The following is a 23,244-nucleotide window of genomic DNA, read 5'->3' as shown; positions in this document are numbered from 1 at the left end:
CGATAAACCATCCTTTTGATTGACAGATCCTTAACCTATTGTTCAGTTAAGTGGTTTCCTATCTCACATCGACTCTCCCCCTCCTCCTCCATGTCCCCCTCCTCCTCCCCCACACCTCTAGGAATTTCCATTACCACTACATGCACACTATTGGTATAAATTTGATTGACTAATTAATTAAACCTATCAATTAATTAAACCCTCCCTCTCTGGGAACACCTCCCCCACCCTGATCTCTCCCCCTCCCCTCTCCCACCTCAGAACTGACAGGGAAAGGATTCAGTTGATTGGCCATTTGGCAGGAAATCGATTCCAATGTATGGAACACTGTTTAAACAATTTAGAGATGTTGTGGATATTGTTTATTTAAACAATTTATGCAATACAAGGTGGTGTATGAAGTATAGTTTATTTATTTAGTTAAAGAATTTGTCAGGAAATCGATTGCAGTGCATGGAATATTGTTTAAACAGTTCAGACAATGTGTGGAATATTGTTTATTTTAACAATTTATGCTATACAATGTGGTGTTTGACTTATAGTTTATTTATTTCGTTAAACAATTTGTCGGAAAATTTACAGGATACAAGGTGGTGTACGGGATATAGTTTATTTAAAGAATTTGTCAAGAAATAGATTGCAGTATGCAATATTTAAACTACTTAAAATACTTTATATTTGCTTCCGGAGTTAGAGAAGTTAAGGGTCTTATTATTTATTTTTCTCACTTTTCGAAGAACATTGGTGTCTAATCACAGAGGGGAAAATCAACAATTACACATCTAGAAGCTCATGACATATTTCGAAACCACCGTCACTTTCTGCAGATGGGCAAATTACTAGAATCTCAGTGGCAAACTATTTTGTACAGGCAGAGAAACAGCACTCATATTGCACTGACAGTTAAACCATGCAAAAGTGGCCACATATCATGAATGGAATGAAGTGCGGTATAGCAGCGACCGTTTGGGGTCTCCTGTGCGTTGTCTATCGTCAGAGCACAGCCACAAAAGTCAAAACCGCCCAACGTTGTAATTACAGATCATGTTACTAAATACCACCGACCATGGACCGTATATTGGCCTCCTTCGATCTCGCGGCCCACAAATAAACCATAAAATGGCGGCATTCTATTGATTGTGAAATTCCTCTTTCTCAAGACGGAGGTTCGTATCTCTCCTCAGAACACAGTGTTCCTATTGGCTAATTTTGGAGACAAAGGGAGAGCTGATGCAAGTTAGATATCAAAAATAGATGAAATAAGCCATTTGGACTACCCTATCAAATTAATTGCTTAACAATTTACAGGAGTCAAATAGGTCACTTAAGACACTCAGCTCCACCTTATGATAATCCTTCTTCGTAATGAAACATATTTTCAACGTTTGTGTATCACACAAATATCATGCAAATCAAGTAATGGAATTTTCAACACAAATAGATTGTAGTGCTAAATATATCTGAGGTCTTGTACACACGCACTTTAGAGAGCACACTTTCCTCCAATACAAGATTCGACTACACATATCTGGTGAAAAAAAATCCCACCGATCACACAAACTAGCAGCAATCGCAAGGCACAAGCTCTTGCCCATCTACAGGGTAGCCCCCATCTGCACCAGCCGGGAGAGAGATCTATACCTGTGCTGGCCATGCGAGCCGTACGAAACGCATGCGTGCACTCCATGCAACTATCAGACACAATAAACTGGCCAGTCGGGAATTTGACGTCGCGATTGGAAGCGGTGATATATGAAATGATAATTGGAATTTCAAATTTGTACCACCACAGCTATAGAGCTACCGACCACTACATTTCTGCTAAGTGTATTTTCTTTTTAGAAGTACTATAGAATTCCCAAACCGGTTTTCTCTGCTGCATTCGGAAGGAGGGAGGGAGGTTCTACTGTGTGGTAGAATAGAGACAAGAGCAAACAGCACTGCAAGAGAGAATCCACTGCGATGTATTGAGGAGCATTAAACACGACATACTTAAACCACGATCCAGTCTGTGGAATTAGTTGTCATGGCTAGATGTCAGAAACAGCTGAAAACACTCACTCATCTTGCACGCTCATGTCCCGAGGTCCACACGCAGTGCGCCCATCCCCTCGTACACCACCAGCGCCAACGTAAAGAGGTCAGTGAAACTTACTGCAGCGGCCGCAATCGCAGTCGTCGACCAACGTGTATGCCAGAGTGCACTACCTCCAGCCATGGAGGGCATCCATGGATGATCGGAGTGGTAGGAATTCGGATGTTATCAATACGTCCAGTGCAAATGTCCATCATTTTGAATCTCTTCTCACGCAGCTTATACGTGTCCGCTCCTGTCACGCTCAAAATGGTTCAAATGGCTCTGAGCACTATTGGACTTAACATCTTAGGTCATCAGTCCCCTAGAACTTAGAACTACTTAAACCTAACTAACCTAAGGACATCACACACATCCATGTCCGAGGCAGGATTCGAACCTGCTACAGTAGCAGTCCCGCGGTTCCGGACTGCAGCGCCTAGAACCGCACGGTCACCGCGTCCGGCTGTCACGCTCACCCAGCACTGTGGTCACTTCGCCAGCCCTCGCTGCCGTGGGCAAGAACAGACAGGTCAGCTCATTCTTTGTACATGTCACAGACTGAGCTAATCTGTTACTTCCAGCTGCTGACTCCTCGTGACCGCGCTTACTGGCAGCTGTGGTGCACTGCGAAACAATCAGCTGCATCTTGGACATATACAGAAGTTCTAAACAATTTCAGCACAACATAGACCCACCACTTTAAAAAATCTGCTATGCCCAATCCAAGGCAACGATGTTGTTCAACATACACCTCGAATTGCTCATTCGAAACGTACATTCCTCCCGTTTATACGAGATAGTGGAAATCGGACAACACACGCGTTCTCGCGTCGCTGAAATATCGTCACTTGTTGTGAGAATCCTGTACATTACTACGGGATAGGCTATATTCCCTTTAAGTATTCTTTCATCAGGTAGAAAAATACCTTATCTTGTCTATCTTGTCCTGCGTCACAGGATATTAAACTCATTTTGGCTCTTGCTGGAGTGCAAAGATCTACCACTGTTACAGGATTTCTCATCACTTTCGAATTCTCTGTTAAGCTAACAGCACAGAAAAGTTGTAAATACAAGGTTTATACTACGTATCACTTTTTAAATTTGGTAATGCATGTAATTTTATGTAATTTTATTCCGATGGTCATCTCTCCCAGTGTAGGTTCAAATTGTTCAAAAGGCTCTAAGCACTATGGGACTTAACATCTGAGCCGGCCGGAGTGGTCGAGCGATTCTAGACGCTACAGTCTGGAACCACACGACAGCTACAGTCGCAGGTTCGAATCCTGCCTCGGGCATGGATGTGTGTGATGTCCGTAGGTTAGTTAGGTTTAAGTAGTTCTAAGTTCTAGGGGACTGATGACCTCAGAATTTGAGTCCCATTGAGCTCAGAGCCCTTTGAACAACATCTGAGGTCATCAGTCCCCTAGACTTAGAACTACTTAAACCTAACTAACCTAAGCACATCACACGCATCCATGCCCAAGGCAGGATTCGAACCTTCGACCGTAGCAGCCGCGTGGTTCCGGACTGAAGCACCTAGAACCGCTCGACTACAGCGGCCGGTCCCAGTGTAGGTGAGAGATACAAATATTGTTAAAAGATATCGCCGCAACGAAAAAACGCCAAGTCAAGAATCATATCCGTGGTGGCCTAGCCATCGTCTCCAGGCGCCTGTCGGCCTGTCACTGATGCCAAATTGATACGCTAATTAATTAAATTGAACATTAGAGTCACTTCTCATGACGAGTAATTTTTCTTTTTCAGTAGCCAGATTACACTCACCAGATAGTTAAAATGGGAATCCCTGGTGGGAAAACAATGTTCTTTTCAAGGAACACTACTGAGAACCAACATTTGAAGCTGACCACACAAGGACTCTACCAATAGCAATATACATTTCGCATAAGAGCCGTACTATTAAAATCACGATCACACTGTCTATTGACTATGTTACCATCACCCTGCATAAAAACCGGTCTTGTTTCTACAGGCACACACAAGCGACGCCGATGGCGTCACACTTATTGTAGAAATGTTGTCTGCGATTTGGAATAAAGTCTATCCAGTCAATCATATACTTGTGTTGGATCCTATGGAGATGTCTTTTAATGATTACAGCCGCTAGTGAATCATATTTATGCCACTCTCATATCTCGAAACGAGTCACATTTTTCTAACCTATCCACTACAGCAAAACTCAAAAGTGGCTTCAGACAGTCCCTCTGCATCTTGTAACTGTTGCTCAGACTCTGTCCCACCCTCCCTGCAGCTTTGCCCATGTGATTATCCTAATTTAAGTCGGAACTGAACGGAAGTCAGAGAGTGCTGGATCTACCACCTTCTGCATCCTGTGGAGAAACAGGTTGAGCTGAGTTAATGCGACGTGACTGCCTTTTTTGAACACTCGGTGGAAATGGGAACATTTTGTTGTAGCTCAGCCTACAGTGTACGATGTGTAAGGTCAGCGCCAAAACGGAGCTTTCTCCTGCAAGGTGAGGTAGTACAAACGACAGTATGGGAACTGAAAGAAGCACGAGGATTTTGCAGCTGCACTGCTGTGCATCTCCAGACTACATGCAGGTACAGCATTCTGAAGGAGATGTGCATCCTCTCTGTCACTGTTATTTCGTACCAGCCAGCGGAGAAAAAAACTACAAACTATAAAAGCTCTCCTAACTTCATCCGACAGAGGACTCAATAAGATTTTACTGCATATCCCTCTTCCGATATATCGAAAACAAATACAGTGTGTGTGCTGGCATCGAGCATATGTGGCAATTCTGTTAAATATACAGGTATTGATCCACTGGAGCAGGTGCCAGTGATCTTGCACAGACCAGTGTAGAGTTTCATCACCTGCATTGTAGGAGGGCCATATCTCACAGACTATCAGTCACAAGAGAGGGTCCATGTTTTGTTGCCTGATACATTGTTTTTTCTGATGTAACACGTCCGAGCAGTATATCACTACAGCTTTGTACACCGACATACATTTTGTTTTTTCCATCACAACTTCGAGGTCTGTTTCAGATTCTAAACTGACATTAACATGTTTCGATCCATTTGCTCTCACAGAATATTGGACATTGCATGATGTAAATCATGTTGCTGCCCCCCCCCCCCCCCCCAACACACACACACACAACACAAACACTGGAGGTGATGGCTAGCGCAGCATGGATATGATTCTTGATCTAGCGTTTTTTTCGTTGCGACGATGTCTTTTAACGTTATTTGTATCTCTCACCTACACAGGGAGAGACTACCATCGGAATAAAATCAGATGCATTATCAATTTTATAAAGGGCTACGTAGTATAAACCATATTTACAACTTCTCTGTGCTGTTAAGTTAACAGAGATTTCGAAGGTGAGGAGGAGTCCTGCAACAGTGGTAGATCTTAGCACTCCAGCATGAGCCAAAATGATTTTAATATTCTAGAACTGTGATGCAGGTTGTGACAGATAAGAAAATAAATTTATCTACCTGATGAAAGAATACTGAGAGGAAATATAGCCTATCTCGTACTCCTGTTCAGGATGTTCACAACAAGTAAAGATATTTTAGCGACGTGAAAACACGTGTATCATCCGATTTCTTCTATCTTCGAAAATAACTTGTATAAACGGGAGGAATGTACATTGCGCATGAGAAATTCGAGGTGTATGGTGAACGACTTCGTTGCCTTGGATTGGGTAAAGTAGATTTTTTAAATTGGTGGGTCTACGTTGGGCTGGAATTGCTTAGAACCACTGTATACGTCCAAGCTGCAGCAGCTTGTTTTGTGGTGCACCACGGCTGCTATCAAGGGCAGTCATGAGGAGTCGGCAACTGGAAGTAACAGATTAGCTCAGCCTGTGACATGTACAAAGAATGAGCTGACCTGTCTGATGTTGCCCACAGCAGCGAGGACTGGCAAAATGACCAGTGTGCTGGGTGAGCGTGACAAAAGGGGACTTGTGTGTGTTATGTGAGAGAAGATTCAAAATGATGGACGTTTTTGCTGGATGTATTGATAACATCTTAATTCCTATGACTCCAATCATTCCCGGATGCCCTCTATGTCCAGAGGTGATGCACTCTGGCATACACGCATGTCCATGACTGCGACTGCAGCCACTGCAGTAATTAACTTTACATCGGCGCTGGCGTTGTATGACGGGACGGGTGCACTGCATGTGGACTTCGATAAATGAACTCGCAGGATGTGCATGTGTTTTCAGCTATCTCCGACATCTAGCCATAACAACTAATGCTACGGATTGGATAGTGGTTAAAGTGTGTCTTGTTTAGTGCTTCTCAATATATCGCAGTAGACTCTGTCTTGCGGTGGTATTTGCTGTTGTCTCTATTCTACCACACAGTAGAACCTTCCTCCCTCCTTCCAAATGCTGCAGAGAGAACCAGTTTGGGAATTCTACAGTACTTTTAAAAAGAAAATACATTTAACTCTACAACTGTGATGGTATAAATTCACGCCGAAATTTGAAATTCCACCTATCATTTCACATGTCCCTGCTTCCAATCATGATATCAAATTCCCGACTGGTATGAGTGGGCATGGCCTGCACGGGTGTGGGTCTATCTCCAGGTCAGTGCGGATGGGGGCTACCCTGCATATGGCGAACGGTGTGTGTTTCGTGATCGCTGCTAGTTTGTGAGGTCGGGGGGATTTTTTTTTTTTTCACCAGATATGTATAGCGGAACCTTTTGTTGGAGGAGCGTGCTTGTGCTCTCAAACGTTGGTGCATACACGACGTCAGATATATTTAGCGCTACAATCTAATTGTGGTGGAAATTCCATTACTCGACTTGCATAATGTTTGTGTGTGATTCTCAAACGTTGAAAATATGTTTTATTAAGAAGGAGGATCATCGTAAGGTGGAGGTGAGTGTTTCAAACGATCTATTTGACTCCCGTAAATTGTTAAACAATTAATTTTATAGGGTAGTGCAAATGGCTTATTTCACTCTATTTTTGATATCGAACTTGCATCTGCTCTCCCTTTGTATTCTGAGGAGAGATACAAATCTCCTTCTGCATGTTTTCGGACTTTGGTTCATACAGACAAACGGGGAGTGGCCTCTTGAGAAAGAGTAATTTCCCAATCAACAGAATGCAGCCATTTTATGCTTTGTTTGGGGGCCGCGAAATCAAGGAGACCGATATGCGGTCCATGGTCAGTGGTATTTACTAATGCGATCTGTAAGTAGGGCATTGGGCGGTTTTTACCTTTGTGGCAGTGCCCTGACGAGAGACACGCACAGGAGACAACAAACGGTCGCCACTATACCGTACTTCACTCCATTCATGATCTGTAGGCCACTTTGGCAGTGTTTAACTGTCAGTGCAATATGGATCCTGCATGTTTCTCGATCTGTACAAAATAATTTCCGTCTGTGATTCTAGTATTTTGTCCGTCTGCAGAAAGTGACTGTGGGTTTCGAAATACATCATGAACTCTTAGATGTGTAATTGTTCCGATTTTGCCGTCTCTGCTTAGACACCAGTGTGCTTCGAAAAGTGAGGAAAATAAATAATAAGACCCTCAACATCTCTGATTCCGGTAGCAAATATAAGGTACGCCTACTCAGTGTTTCCCCGCGCGATCACAATATAAAAGCGCCGCCATTGTTTAAATATTGCATACTGCAATCTATTTCCTGACAAATTCTTTAAATAAACTATATTCCATACACCGGCTTGTATCCTGTAAATTTTCTGACAAATTGTTTAACTAAATAAATAAACTATATGCCAAAAACTGCCTTGTATTGCGTAAATTGTTTAAATAAACAATATTCTCCATATTGTCTACATTGTTTAAACAATATTCCATGCACGGCAATCGATTTCCTGACAAATTCTTTAACTAAATAAATAAACTATATTCCATACGCCACCTTGTATCGCATAAGTTGTTTAAATAAACAATATCCACACATTGTCTAAACTGTTTAAACAATATTCCATACACTGCAATCGATTTCCTGCCAAATGGCCAATCAACTGAGTCCTTTCCCTTTCAATTTCGAGGTGGGTGAGGGGAGGGGGAGAGCTTGGGAGGGGTTCCCAGAGAGGGAGGGTTTAATTAATTGATAGGTTTAATTAATTAGTCAATCAAATTGATACCAATAGTGTGCCTGCAATGGCGATGGGAGTTCCCAGAGGTGTGGGAGAGGTGGAGGAGGAGGGGGAGAATCGATGTGAGATGGGTAACTACTTAATTGAACAATAGGTTAAGGACCTGTCAATCAAAAGAACGGATTATCGCCATGGTGTCGTAATCCTCTTACAGAACAAAAGTTTGCCCCTGAATGTATACTTGCCCCTGATGTAGGCAACCCACATTGTGGGGTGGTGCCGCCCTTGTCCCCCAACTGAGCTTCTCATGTTTATGGAGTGCTCCTAAAGAGTTTGGACAAAAGCGTAAGGTACATATTGTCAGTCAGGTACTGCACGTGAATAAATCTGTGAATATGATCAAAAAGTAAATTCCTGTTTTGTTTGTTGAAGAGAGACAATGGCAGATGGTTAAACGAGTCTGCACCAGCCTCCATAAACACACCTCGCTATCGCCCCCGCCCCACACACACACACACACACACACACACACACACACACATGAGGGTAACCACACTGTAAGTCTAATACAGCAGCCGCATTGACAAGTGGGGTGTAAGCTCGCTGCACAAAATACTATGAGGACGTGCTGAAAAGTAGTGCTGCCGATTTTTTTTTATGAATACTCTTAAAGCTTTTTAAATAAAACAAACGGTTTAACATTCTACAGCTTTATTCCTCATGTCTACGTATTTGCAGCCCTCTGCCGATAGAGGGCTCTGAATTCCAGCGTGTAACTTGGCTGAGTGTAATGTAACTATTTCAGTGTATAAGAAACAGGGCGCTGCAATCGAGTTTGAAATTCGAAGAGGTTGTCCGCATATGGAGCGCCCTCTCCTTCAGCATAATAATGCCATACCGCACACGAGTACCATGACATCTGTAAGAATACGACGTCTTAAGTCCACTGTCATCAGTCAGCCTCCAAACAGTCTCGAGTTGGCACTATTCGGTTTTCACCTGTTTCCTAAATTTAAAGAACACGTTCGAGTACTTCACTATGATAGTGATGAAGCGGTGCAAGCAGACGTGGGATTGTGGCTCCGTCAACAGGATCAAACATTCTACAGTGACGGTGTCAACAAACTGATCTCTCGTTGGGAAAAATGTGTTCGTCCAGAATGACTATGTTGAGAAATAAATATGTATACATGAAGAATAAAGATATGGAATGTTAATAACGTTTATTTTAGTTAAAAAGTTTTAAAGATTTTCACGTAAAAAATTCGGAGGCATTATTTCTCAGCACACCCAAGTAGGTATCATTTGAAAGAGAACACTGGTCGCTTTGGAGCGCTGTAGATGTTGTAAAGATGGTACTAGGCGCGCATGTCACCTTTCACAGCTGACGTAAGTTTAGGCAGTGAAGTGTTTGGTCACTCAGGTGCGTAGACTCAGTGCAGTAAGACAGTTTTACTTGGAGACGTGACAGTATGACTCAAAAAATCTATTGTGTTTGGACGTACTCAAGACCATACCGTGAATGAAATTGCCCAACTTATTGGTTAGAAAAACGGACTATCCACCATTTCTAGAGACAATGGTGTGCCACTCGCGGCCATTTAATTCTCAGTAAGAACAGTGATCGTAATACGATCATAACCGACTAAGACCTGAGACGAATGGTACCCTTATCAACGACGATCGGGTTCAAACCCAGCAGGAATTGCTGCTGTCAGCAAGTACAAGTCGATCTCATCGAGTATCCGAGTGAACATTGCTAATGGAACTGCATACAATGTACGATTAGAGTCGTGTACCTTGCAAAAGGCCCTTGTTCAAAGAGTCACATAAAGCCACACATCTTCAGTGAACCGGACAACACAGAAACTGGACAATAACTGTCTGGAGACTTGTATTGTGGTCTGACGAATCTGTCTGTTTTCAAATAATGAAAGACGTCGAGTGCATCAGCTGCCCAATGAGACATTTAACCCGCAGTTTGTGTGGAGGACATACTTCGTCCAAGACAGTTCTCAGATATTTCGAACCATGACCTGGCTCACTCACTCAGGTTACCGTGAACGTGAGGCGGGATGTTTATTTCAACGATCTGGATAACTGAGTCTTGCCTTTCTTTTACACATATGGACACACACGTCTTCCAAGATGATAAGAGTCTTATTCACGAATACTCAGGCAACCTACCACTCCACAACTGGCGTGCTGAATCACCAGAGCTTAACCGAACAGAAAATGTCTGGTAATATTTGAAACAGCGACTGACAGTTACCGATCAACAACCCTGCCTGCATTTTGGAAACTCTAAGGGATGTAATCATCAAGGAATGATTTCTGCTGTACACGGCATACCAGAAGAGTGATTCCTCCTGGAGATGGCTATGATTTTCTCCTGTGTGATTATCGTATCGTACAGGTTTCGACATGGCGTGTTCCAACGTGTATCAAGACACATCAGTGAAGGTGAGCTTTCCCGCACTTCGTGTGTCCAACGCCAGAGTTCCCGGGCCCACGTCAATCTCTGTTTCTGTGGTTTGTGATCAATAGTGGTATATGTCTGGAGCAGTAGCTCAAAATCTAAACTTCCTCCGAAGTATTTCAGTGTAGGATTCATAAAATCAAGCTCCTCAGTACCTTGAATGAGTCTTAAGTTCGACGATTGTCGCAAATATTTCTTTATAGTCTAACGTATTTCAATGTCGTTTCACATCACGTCTCCAGGGACCCACTGTCGTGATGAGCAGAAAGACCTCTTGCACAAGCGCCTTTGTTGGAGGAGTTGTACAGGCATTCATGGGAAAATTATTCAAACATCCTACGGAAGCGTGTAAACTTACTAGTAGAAGTCCCACTACCCCCACCAGTAGATTACGACTATTTTTCACACATCGCTCACGTCTTCAGATTCCTCATCTATCACCATTTACAAATCCGCTGGAAATGTTAGATGTCTCATACAAAGAGTAAAACACAATTTATGTGAGGAATAACCTAAAATCGCTTAAAATCCAGCTCTGGGAATTAGATCACTTTCAGTTTGTAGGAAGGATGACAGCAGTTTAATATTTCGTCTACATGAACATCAAATTTCCGTCACACCAAGGTATACCTAAAGTGAAAATCAGTGTTGAGTACTGAATAACACTACCACCCACCAAAAGAGTGTGTGGTCATTGCAGTAGTTGAGAATGAATTGAGACTGAATTGAATTGACTCACATTCTAATTGAATTTGAATTGGAAAATCAATATTAGTTAAAGTATTATACTATCACTCAACAAATGATTGTGTGGCCGTTGTGATATAGACAGTTGAGAGTCTATGATTATAAATCTACTGCTACTACCTCTACATCCAGTCGGGAAACTATTGCAATCTATAATATGAATCTATTCCCACTACCTTGCCGAATTTGCCATGGTTCCTACTGTTTAAATCTGTGGAATGAAAGTACTGCAACAGCAACAACTACTACTAGTGCTCTACCAACTGAGCCATATCGATTACACATCTTTAAAAACCACTACAGTGAATTTTCCCAAACAAGCACCCTTCTAATTGACTATAGTATAAGACTAAATCGTGCTATAGTGATATGAGTAGCTTTCGCATTGATGTCTTAGCCATCAAATTCGTCTGATCCGAATGCGTCTGGAACGCTACTGGACGTCAGCTCTACACCAGTTCTGTACAAACACACCATGCCAGATACCTCAGGATTAAACCGCCATAGAACTGATTCATCTGCACACTCGATCTGCCAGCAACCTTAAGCTTACATGTAAAATGTAGCGTAAATTGTAACAGCAGACCTCTCTGTCACGACCCTCTGCAACCTTGTCCAGCAAAAGAGTTCCAACACAAGAATGTTGTTGAACGGAACACGCATACACATTCATCAGAAATGATTTAGAATTCCTGTAGAAATGTTCGATGTCGATGGCTGTCAACGTTTATTAAGCTGTGGGACATTCGCCGGTCGAGTATAACGAACTGCGTTCTGTCTTCCAGCAGGATGGGTGTCTGTGGTACAAGGGCCAAACTGTGCTACATTGGCTTGGGGTGTAAAACACACATTTCTCTAACCATGTGCTTGACAGTTATTATGAGAGAAACATAGGGTGAGCTAGGGTTCCGTCCCATTTGTGACATTAGTACAATAATGGCAGCATACTACTAAGATCAAACCTAAAACGCTGCTGCACTGCACATATATATTTCTATAAAGGAGTTCGCTTTCATTGGACTGGCCAGTGAGATGGGGTATTGAGAACAGTCTCTTGCAAATGTAACCAATAACGAACTGTGACAAATGACAAGATGACAGTTTACCATAGGCATTGGTTAAAACCAAAAGCATGTTTGAAATACGTGAACATTGTGTACAGTATCATTCTAGAGACTTTCAGAGAATTGAAAAGTATATCACCAGTTAAAAACACTGGTGTCCAAAACTAAAGCAACAAACGGAAATTTTGCAAGGTGCGTTTATTTTGCTACGAAATAGTCTAAACAGATGACAGTATAGTAGAAAAATGTAAAGAATACAGGACGTAAACAGCTGCAACATGCATAGTGGTAGACAAAAATGTTCTTCGTTTTTTTTTTCAACTTAACGGATTTGTACACTCATTCTGACAACTGGTTAATGTGCTCAGTATAGGGTGTGAAAACTTCTGGTAGCAATACAGGCCTGACAACGTCGAGAAATGCTGTGAATGATGTCGTCAATCTCACATTGAGGCAATAACGCCCACTCTTTCTGCAGACCTGCTCGCAAGTCTTGGAGAGTGGTTGGTGGATGCTGACATGATGCAACCCGCCTCCCTAGTGCATGCCAGACATGCTCTATAGAATTCAAATCGGGAGAGCGAGCAGGCCACGCGATATGTGCAATATTTTCCGTTTTCAAGAAAACATTGACAACCTGTGCTCTCTGAGGTCGAGCACTATCGTCCATCAGTACGAAGTATGCGCCCACAGCATCTCAAGATCTTGTCACGATACCTGACACCAGTTAAACCTTGCCTACTCACCCACACAATTTCACAAAGATCTGTTCGAGTGGTCAACGTAATCCTTGCCCAAATCATTAGGAATCCTCCTCTATATCGATGCCGGCCTAAGTGGCCGAGTGGTTCTAGGCGCTACAGTTTGGAACCGCGCGACCGCTACGGTCGCAGGTTCGAATCCTGCCTCGGCCTGGATGTGTGTGATGTCCTTAGGTTAGTTAGGTTTCAGTAGTTCTAAGTTCTAGGGGACTGATGACCTCAGAAGTTAAGTCCCATAGTGCTCAGAGCCATTTGAACCATTTTTCTATATCGGTCTTTTTCCACAATGTTTGGGTCCCGAAATCGTGTTCCACATTCCCTCCAGACGCGAATGCGAATCCGTCAAGAATTATCCTCCAGACCAAATCGGGACTCATCTTTGAAAATAACATTGGTCCACTCTTCGTCGCTCCAGATGGCACGTTGGCGACTCTACTCTAGACGTTCCCCTCTCTGACGACGATTCAGAGGTGCGAGTACAGCAGATCACCGACAATAAAGGCCACTCTGCTGAAGCCTTCTGTACACCGTTTGCTTCGATACAACACGTCCAGTGGATGCTGCGAGGTCAGATGCCAGTTGCTGTGCAGCACTAAGGCGGTACTGTCGTGCCCTTACAGCCAAATAACGGTCTGCTCTCCCTGTTGACACATACGGTAGGCTCTGTCCCGGTCATTAGAATATAGTTTCGGTCTCTATGAACTGTCGCCACATCCGAGAAGCAATAGTACGATTCATATTAAGCTATCGGGCCACATCAGCTTGTGACTGTGCTGCTTCCACTCTCCCTATGGCCCTCCACCGCAGAGAGTATGGTAGGCGTCTTCTCTGTGCCATACTGCACCGTCTGTGACGGTGTACACAACGATTGTGGATGTGGGGCAACCGGCAAACACTACCCCGTTTGGTAGGTGCCATGACGTCATCGTTGGTGTGGTTGTCCATTGTCCAGAATGCCATCTTCCGGGCAGAACACGATCAAACGGACATCTGTTGACAGTTTATATGATTACAGTCGCAGGACGGAGAAATAGTGGTTTATTGCTTTAATGTTGGACACCAGTGTACGTAAACATAATGTACTTGAGAGATGAGGTACTGCCAAACATGTGAAAGAGCGTAAAAAACATACCAAACCATTATGATTATGGTCATGAAATCCTTTTGCAATTTCATTGGAAGCGTTCTTTCACTTCACAAAGTACAGCAGAAGTAGATGTTAGACTTAAGGCGCCCATTCTACATCTACATCTACATCTACATTCATACTCCGCAAGCCATCTGACGGTGTGTGGCGGAGGGTACCTTGAGTACCTCTATCGGTTCTCTCTTCTATTCCTGTCTCGTATTGTTCGTGGAAAGAAGGATTGTCGGTATGCCTCTGTGTGGGCTCTAATCTCTCTGATTTTATCCTCATGGTCTCTTCGCGAGATATGCGTAGGAGAGAGCAATATACTGCTTGACTCCTCGGTGAAGGTATGTTCTCGAAACTTCAACAAAAGCCCCTACTGAGCTACTGAGCGTCTCTCTTGCAGAGTCTTCCACTGGAGTTTATCTATCATCTCCGTAACGCTTTCGCGATTACTAAATGATCCTGTAACGAAGCGCGCTGCTCTCCGTTGGATCTTCTCTCTCTCTTCTATCAACCTCATCTGGTACGGATCCCACACTGCTGAGCAGTATTCAAGCAGTGGGCGAACAAGCGTACTGTAACCTACTTCCTTTGTTTTCGGATTGCATTTCCTTAGGATTCTTCCAATGAATCTCAGTCTGGCATCTGCTTTACCGACGATCAACTTTATGTGATCATTCCATTTTAAATCACTCCTAATACGTACTCCCAGATAATTTATGGAATGAACTGCTTCCAGTTGCTGACCTGCTATATTGTAGCTAAATTATAAGGGATCTTTCTTTCTATGTATTCGCAGCACATTACACTTATCTACATTGAGATCCAATTGCCATTCCCTGCACCATGCGTCAATTCGCTGCAGATCCTCCTGCCTTTCAGTACAATTTTCCATTGTTACAACCTCTCGATATACCACAGCATCATCCGCAAAAATCCTCAGTGAACTTCCGATGTCATCCACAAGGTCATTTATGTATATTGTGAATAGCAACGGTCCTACGACACTCCCCTGCGGCAGAACTGAGATCACTCTTACTTCGTAAGACTTCTCTCCATTGAGAATGACATGCTGCGTTCTGTTATCTAGGAACTCTTCAATGCAATCACACAATTGGTCTGATAGTCCATATGCTCTTACTTTGTTCATTAAACGACTGTGTGGAACTGTATCGAACGCCTTGCGGAAGTCAAGTGAAAGGGTACAGTACCGCCCGACATTGAAAATAGGTACAACATACTTCATTATTTTTGTCAGAACAACACTTTTTTTGTAAAATAACTCAATTTCAATTAATGCAGCGAAGCCGGATACCAGTGTGGGAAAGAATGACAATTTATTTATTTAATTGATCACATGTGCACTCCCACAAAGTAAATCCCTACATCCAGTTCGGCGAGATCTGTGAAATGAATGAATGTAAGGTCGTCTGCTAACCGCAGATAGTGAATGTGAATATATGATCATCTTTGAGTCGATCCTTTGGCCACCTTTGGTGGGACCAAAGAGATGAAATTTACCTGAGCTTTGAGCGCCTGAAATGTGGCTGACCAATACGGTAGCATGGTCTTCCCCCACCTCGAGATAGGTGCGAGATGACCTGGAGAACGGCCATGTTTCAGCACTCTGCCGCTGGATCTTGTGCTGTTAAGACCTGTTTTAGTTGTGCTCTGTAATGACAAAAGAGTGGAGACATGGTATGCATGTGGAATATTTAAGAGTAGTTTGAAATAATAATTTCTCTATTTCAGGAACTTTTGTGGGGAGAATTAAATGTCAGGCAGGTAATATTAATGGGATTGTAGTAATCTTCGGAAGTGACCAACGGTCACAATGAAACCACGTGTAGCAATAAGTTGAAATACTTCCGTGAGCTTAAGTTAAGCTGAATTACTAGCGTGTGTACAATAAGTTGAAATATTTCAGAAATAGCGTGTGTACCATAAGTTGAAATATTTAAGAAATGGCGTGTGCAAGACTTGAAATTAGAGACGAGAACTACCACGTGGTGAGTACTGTGTGAGTCTCAAACTGTGTATGAGACAAAAGATAAAGAGAAGTACTCGTCCGCCGGCCGCGGTGGTCTCGCGGTTCTAGGCGCGCAGTCCGGAACCGCGCGACTGCTACGGTCGCAGGTTCGAATCCTGCCTCGGGCATGGATGTGTGTGATGTCCTTAGGTTAGTTAGGTTTAAGTAGTTCTAAGTTCTAGGGGACTGATGACCACAGCTGTTAAGTCCCATAGTGCTCAGAGCCATTTTTGAAGTACTCGTCCATGGTATCAGTTGAGGACTCGCATGTGTGATGAATACGTTCTTAATATTACTTTGCGTGATATGATTCCGTGTGACACTAGATTCAAACTCTGAGAGAAAAGCAAGGTGAGTCGGCCGTCTATCCAGCAACGCCACTTGGCTTGCATTGCACAGGAAGACGTGCATATATCTCCAGAGTTCATAGTAGGAAAGTAGAATTACAAAGTGGGGCAGTGTCTTGTGAAACTGGGATAAATACTAATTGAAGTGGGATAGCTGAAAGTGATAATGTTGTGACTATTTAGTGTTTTGTATTTCATGTCGTAGTGTGGTGTATGTCATGTAATTTGGGTATGTGTGGTTTGCATGGGAGAGTAGCAAGGTAGTTTCAAAAGATTAGTGGGTTATGCTTGTTCCTTCTGTACTGCTCGGTCTGGAGGATAGTTTCGTGATGATGATTGTGAGAGTCGAAGTGTGAGAAATAATAAAAGATCCACCATCCTATCCAGAAAGTGCACTGTAGCGTTAAATAATTACGAGACCATAATATAGAGATTCACCAATGTAATGCCATGCCCACTGGGCGGAATTTCTCATGTGTTATTGTTGTAGGTTATAGAATTTGTGTGTTTAGGTTAGAGTATTTATCGGAATAAATAAGATAGTGAAAAGAAAAAGATTGGTGGACTTTTCCTTCGAATTGTATGTTGTCATAATGTCCCGAATTTATAATGTGTGCGCCATTCATATTCAGTGCGGTGGCCACGTGTTGACAAAAGCCGTTAAATAAAAAAAAGGAAGAAAATGTGGTATTGCCAGTGCGTAGTGTACAGTCAGAGTTCTGTAAATTACTGATAGTCAGATGCGTGTTTCCGTTGCGTATTAATCATATAGGAGGATAACTTGTAACTTAAGTGTGAGTACTAGAGTTCATGTTACTCGATAAATAAGAATGAATCCACTCGCTTGGCAGACCACTCATCTTGCAGGCCTGACTGCTTGATGCCACAGTATGCGCAAGGCATGTGGGTGCCTCTCACAAGAAACACGGCATTTACCTGGGAACCCGTGTCTATGGCCCTCTGAGTCTCGTGGAAGAATAGCGCGAGCTGGGTTTCACACGATCGTCTTTTTCTAAACCCATGATGATTCCTACAGAGTAGATTTCTAGTCTCCAGAAAAGTCGTTATACTCGAACTGGTCGGGTGACTGGCTTGCCGATCTCAGCAGCAACCTGTCCCACAGTGAGTGGACACTGACGAGCACTTGGGGCACACCACCTGTCTGCACTGATGGTGTGTAGGCTGGGAGGTAGTGGTCGGGGCTAACAGGTAGGGGCTCGCTGGTGGAACCGGTGAACCCAAACCACGGACCCCACTGGCAACACACAGGCTACTGGGTCGGGGATGACCCACTTGGCAAGCAGGTTGGCAGACTGGTCAGCCTATGTATGGACAGCTTTAGATTTGTCGGATTGTTTCTTGGAAAATGTCTCGTACTGTAAAGGATATAGCGTAGAAGATGCTAGTATTATCAGTTCTACAGGTTCGTTTGCAGTGCTTATGAAGTAAGCATGACAACAGATAATGATCGAAGAGACGCCCTGTTGGGATCATAGCAGTGATGTATAGCCCAGACGAAAGAGTAACGGTCTGGACTAGGGTTTACGCTAAATTCACAGCTTTAGGTACAAATTTCGTTGATTTAGATACAATACTCGTTGATTTCGGCATAAAATTGACATGAAAATGTAATGATTTGCAGTATGTGTGTACAACATAAAACCCACGTAGTGACGTAGGAATACTTAAATGTAAAAATACTATGAAATGGTTGCAGTCATGTGTCGTTTGCTAAGTGAGTAACAAATTCGATTCTTTGATGTATATGTTAAACGGTAGGGGAGTAGATTTGACCCATAAATTCTCTTATTTACGTAGAAAACTGATTGATTTCGGTGCTGCAAAGTTATTCGGCGATTTCAAGGCAAAACTCAATGATATCGGTATAATATTCGGTGATTTCAGCATAAAGTAGATATGAAACTTAGATGATTTGCTGTATGCACTATGCTGCATATATTCAAATTTGGTAGCACATGGAATTATAACCTGTGGTCGGTTGGTTGCAGTCACGATAACCTTCCACAATTCAAAAGTGCTGGACCACAGTGGAGCTCTGAGCTGACCTACAGCTTGTGTGGTGCATCACTTACCACTGCTGTTGCAGCGCGTCCGGTCGGCAGAGGCCACTAACTCAATGTCTGGCTGATGGCAGTGACACCTACGGACGCTCGGTAATCATTCTCTCGCTGTGCAGTTACATACACACACGCACGTGCACACGAGTTCTTCTTGTGGTCGGTTGGTTGCAGTCACGATAACCTTCCACAATTCAAAAGTGCTGGACCACAGTGGAGCTCTGAGCTGACCTACAGCTTGTGTGGTGCATCACTTACCACTGCTGTTGCAGCGCGTCCGGTCGGCAGAGGCCACTAACTCAATGTCTGGCTGATGGCAGTGACACCTACGGACGCTCGGTAATCATTCTCTCGCTGTGCAGTTACATACACACACGCACGTGCACACGAGTTCTTCTTGTGAGGCAGCCGCACCTGTACAAATCTATTTTGTAAATACTGAAGAAACTGCGCAGCAATTGCTGTTTCTACGATATTTTTATTGTTTAAATGACCAGTTTCAGAATACTAAAATTCCATTATCTGAAGTAAACTGTAACGATCACGCTGCAGTCTGGAACCGCAAGACCGCTACGGTCGCAGGTTCGAATCCTGCCTCGGGCATGGATGTTTGTGATGTCCTTAGGTTAGTTAGGTTTAACTAGTTCTAAGTTCTAGGGGACTAATGACCTCAGCAGTTGAGTCCCATAGTGCTCAGAGCCATTTGAACCATTTTTTTGTAACGATCACAAAAATGTATTACAAGACTAGGGCAAGCAGTCCTCAAAAAATATATTGAACAAGCAACTACACATATTTCAGAACTCCAAAATGAATCAACAAAAAAGAATATGGGATGCTACTCGGATAAGAAACACTTAACGGACTGAGGTCATCTTCCACCCAACATTATCGTGGGATAAAAGTTTCGTGCCTAGAGTACAAAAGCGGGAACCTAGGAATTTAACAAAACGATATTACAACAAGAATTCCTTTTTATTGCATTTTAGATCCTCTGTGATTCAGTTTACCGTTGTTTTCTTGTTGTAATGTCTTTTTCATCAACTCCCACGTCCCCCTTTTATAGTTCAGACATGGAACTTATGTTCCATGACACCATTCCACTGGAAAGAAACCTCAGCAGTTAAGTGTTTTTTATTAATTCATTTAGAAGTTCTTAAGTGTGTATAGCTGCCTCTACATTACATTTTTAATTGCTGCCCTAGTCTTTCAAAATATTCTTTTGCTCCTTACAGTTTACTCCAGATGTTGGCATCTTAGTATTCTGAAACCAGTCACGTAATGAATAAATGTACTGTTGATCCAGCGACTTCTGTGCGGTTCACCCGTTTTTAAAAACTACTTTTACGTTGAATTTTATATACATATAACCTTCTTTTTTTAGGCTTCTGCGCAAACGTTTTCCCATCTAAGGAGGACAAGTGTTCATCTCCCTATTCTGTGGACCTCCTCTGCAGAATGTATGTGTTGGGCTGCAGGCAGATGAGTGCTGAGCACGGCAGCTGCAGGTGCTGTGGCAGCAGCTGCAGCACGTACTGATACGTCAGCTGCAGCGTCATTGTTGCCTGCAGCTGTGGCTGCAGCTACAATGGAAGCTGTGGCTTTGACTGTGGCAGTAGCCGTGGCTATCTCTGTGTTGTGAATGTGGCTGTAGCTGCTGCTGCCACTCTGGCTGTGACTGTGCCTGTGTCTGCGTCCGTGTCTACAGCTGTGTGTGTGAATGTGGCTGCAGCTGCAGCTGCAGCCGCGGTTGCCAAAGCGGTTGTGGCTGTGGCTGAGGCCGTGGCATCTGCATCTGCAGTTGTTAACTATGACTGTAGCTGTGGCTGTGGCTGCAGCTGCATCTGTGGCTGAGGCTGTCTCTGCAGGTGAGGCTTTGGCTATAGATGTGGCTAGGACTGTGACTACAGCTGTGGCTCAGCTTTGGCCAGGGCTGTGCCTGAGGCTGCAGCTACAGACGTGGCTGTGGCTGCAGCTGCAGCTGTGGCTGTCACTGCAACTACCCCTGTGGCTGTAGCTACGCCTGTGTCTGCGTCTTTCCCTGTAGCTGTAGCTGTGATTGTGACTGCAGATGCAGCTGTGACTGTGTCTGGAGCCATGGCTGTCATTGTGCCTGTGGCTGCAGCAGTAGCTGTGATTGCTGCTGTGACTGTGGCTGTGGCTGCAGCTGTAGCTGTGGTTGTGACTGCAGCTGCTTCTGTGGCTGTAGCTGTGTTTGTATCTGTGTTTGTACCTGCAGCTGCAGCTGCGACTGCGGCTGTAGCAATGGGTTGACTGTAGCTGCAGCTGTGGCTGTGATTTTGGCTGTGTGTGCAGCTGTGACTGTGTTTGTGTCTGTGACCAATGCTGCAGTTGCGGTTGCTGCTGTAGTTGCGGCTGTGGCTGTGAATGTAGTGGCTGAGGCTGTGGCTGTGTTTGTGTCTATGTCTGTAGTGGATGTTGGAGACGCAGATGCAGCTCTAGCTGAAGCAGTAGCTGTGGCTGTGGTTTTAGTTGTGGCTGTGGCTGTAGCTGCGGCTGCATCTGTGGCTGTTGCTGTTTCTGTGGCATTAGCTGTGTCCATGTCTGTGTCTGTGGCTGTGGCTGTGGCTGTAGCTGCAGCTGCAGCTGTCGTCTGACGGTGCTGCGACTCCTAATTACCAAGCTCGTGGTGTGCCAGACTGTGAACTGTTTGTACCATTCTGAATGGACTTATACCTACGGCAGTTCAGCTTCACTCTAAGGGTGACAGCTGTTTTGTTTGAACTGTTTGACTAGAAACATTTTTACTGGGTTCCTAATATTTGAACTGAACTGAATGAAAAAATAGCACTAATGGACCTTAACTTAGGACAAGCAATATGTGTCATGTACGAGGAAATCTTGAATTCTGTACTTAGATCAAGAGACCTGACAACCATGACTGCTGTAAATAAATTGGCCTGCAGGTCCCTACACATCTCAGCGAATAATAACAATCTATAAGCATTGGAGAAAACATGTCAAGCGGTTTTTCATGTCACTGAATGTGAGTCCACCACCTTGGACTGTGCCATCATAGGGCTGACGAGAAAAACTCAGATCGACATATTGGATTGTAATGTCTTTGAGGTTGCACTCATATTCCAAGATCCACAATACTGGAATGCCATCTTGGATTCGACATCAATGAAGCTGTGCTAGTATGCCTGGTCAGCCATCTTGGATTCTAGGCATATAACAAGTGATCTACTGCCGCCAACAGGACAAGGAAATGGCTCTGACTTTTTTTAATTTCCGAGCAATTTATGCTTAATACAACAGCCGTACTTCCACAGTGATGTCATACGATTCAGGGGAAACTCATTAGCAGAATTATGCTATTTCATTTCTGCTACTTTTTAAATTTTCTGCCATTCTGTACATGGTCAATTGGCCTACGTCAGAGGGGAAACGATGGGGGACAGTGAGGGGGGGAAGGAATGAGGGAAAGTAATAGGGGGAGGAGGGAGGAAGAGAGAGGGGGAGAGAGAGGGGCAAATCTGGCAAAATGCACATGAAATCATGGTTGATATCAACAGAAATTCGGTAACACTGCAGAGTGTATTTGAACAATCACTGCCTGCCTACTGTAGTTCTTAAGATACGTATTTTCACACTTAACAGCAAGACATACCACTGGAAGTGTGGTACCAACATGGCGGATAACCTGCCCATTCTGCACAGATAATTACAGAACTTCTTAACAGAACAATGGGAGATCATTCGATCAGTTGTTCGGATAAACCAAAATCGTTTTCATACTAACGAAATATAACACCTCTGGAGTTTTGTCTGTAGGGAAAATTAAAACAAAACGTCTACTAGGAAACACTGAAGATTGCGAAAGACATGAATGCAGCGTAACATTGGCCTTTGTTGCAACACGTCCAGACGAAATTCACCATGTAGTTTGTCTGTCCAGAATTGCTTTTTAACCTGAACTGAAGTCAACATTTGAAGTACTTGGTGTGACAGTCATAATAGAAAACACATGAACCATACCTGAGTTCCGGAGATATCTACATTTGGTACTGTGGGGCAAATATCTGGCAAAACCTCTTCTCATGACGACGGTACAGTGTTTTGCGGCAGTGTTATCATGTTACCATTTGTTCAGATTCCTCAAATGTCATATAGCTGAAGTCCTCTTCTAAGGATCTTCCAAGTGACGCATAAAAAGCATATAGCTTGTCATAATTCGATTGAAAAACTTTTGGCGTACGTAAAGAAATTAGCCACATTTTCCACTATAACTTCGTGAAATCTACACTTCGATATGTTTACTCGTTCTAGATATATCTTGCGTGGCCTGTCTCAGCTGCTTCCTCATGGATATGAGGAACACGCTTCAAATCCCTGTTTGACCATCCCGACTTGGGTTTTCGACTGTTACGACAAATCACATAAGGTAAATACCAGGACGGCTCCTTAGGGGAGGTCACAGC

This window comes from Schistocerca serialis, chromosome 3, assembly GCF_023864345.2.
Source record: "Schistocerca serialis cubense isolate TAMUIC-IGC-003099 chromosome 3, iqSchSeri2.2, whole genome shotgun sequence".
NCBI lineage: Eukaryota > Metazoa > Arthropoda > Insecta > Orthoptera > Acrididae > Schistocerca > Schistocerca serialis.
Note: the sequence above shows the minus strand (reverse complement) of the source record.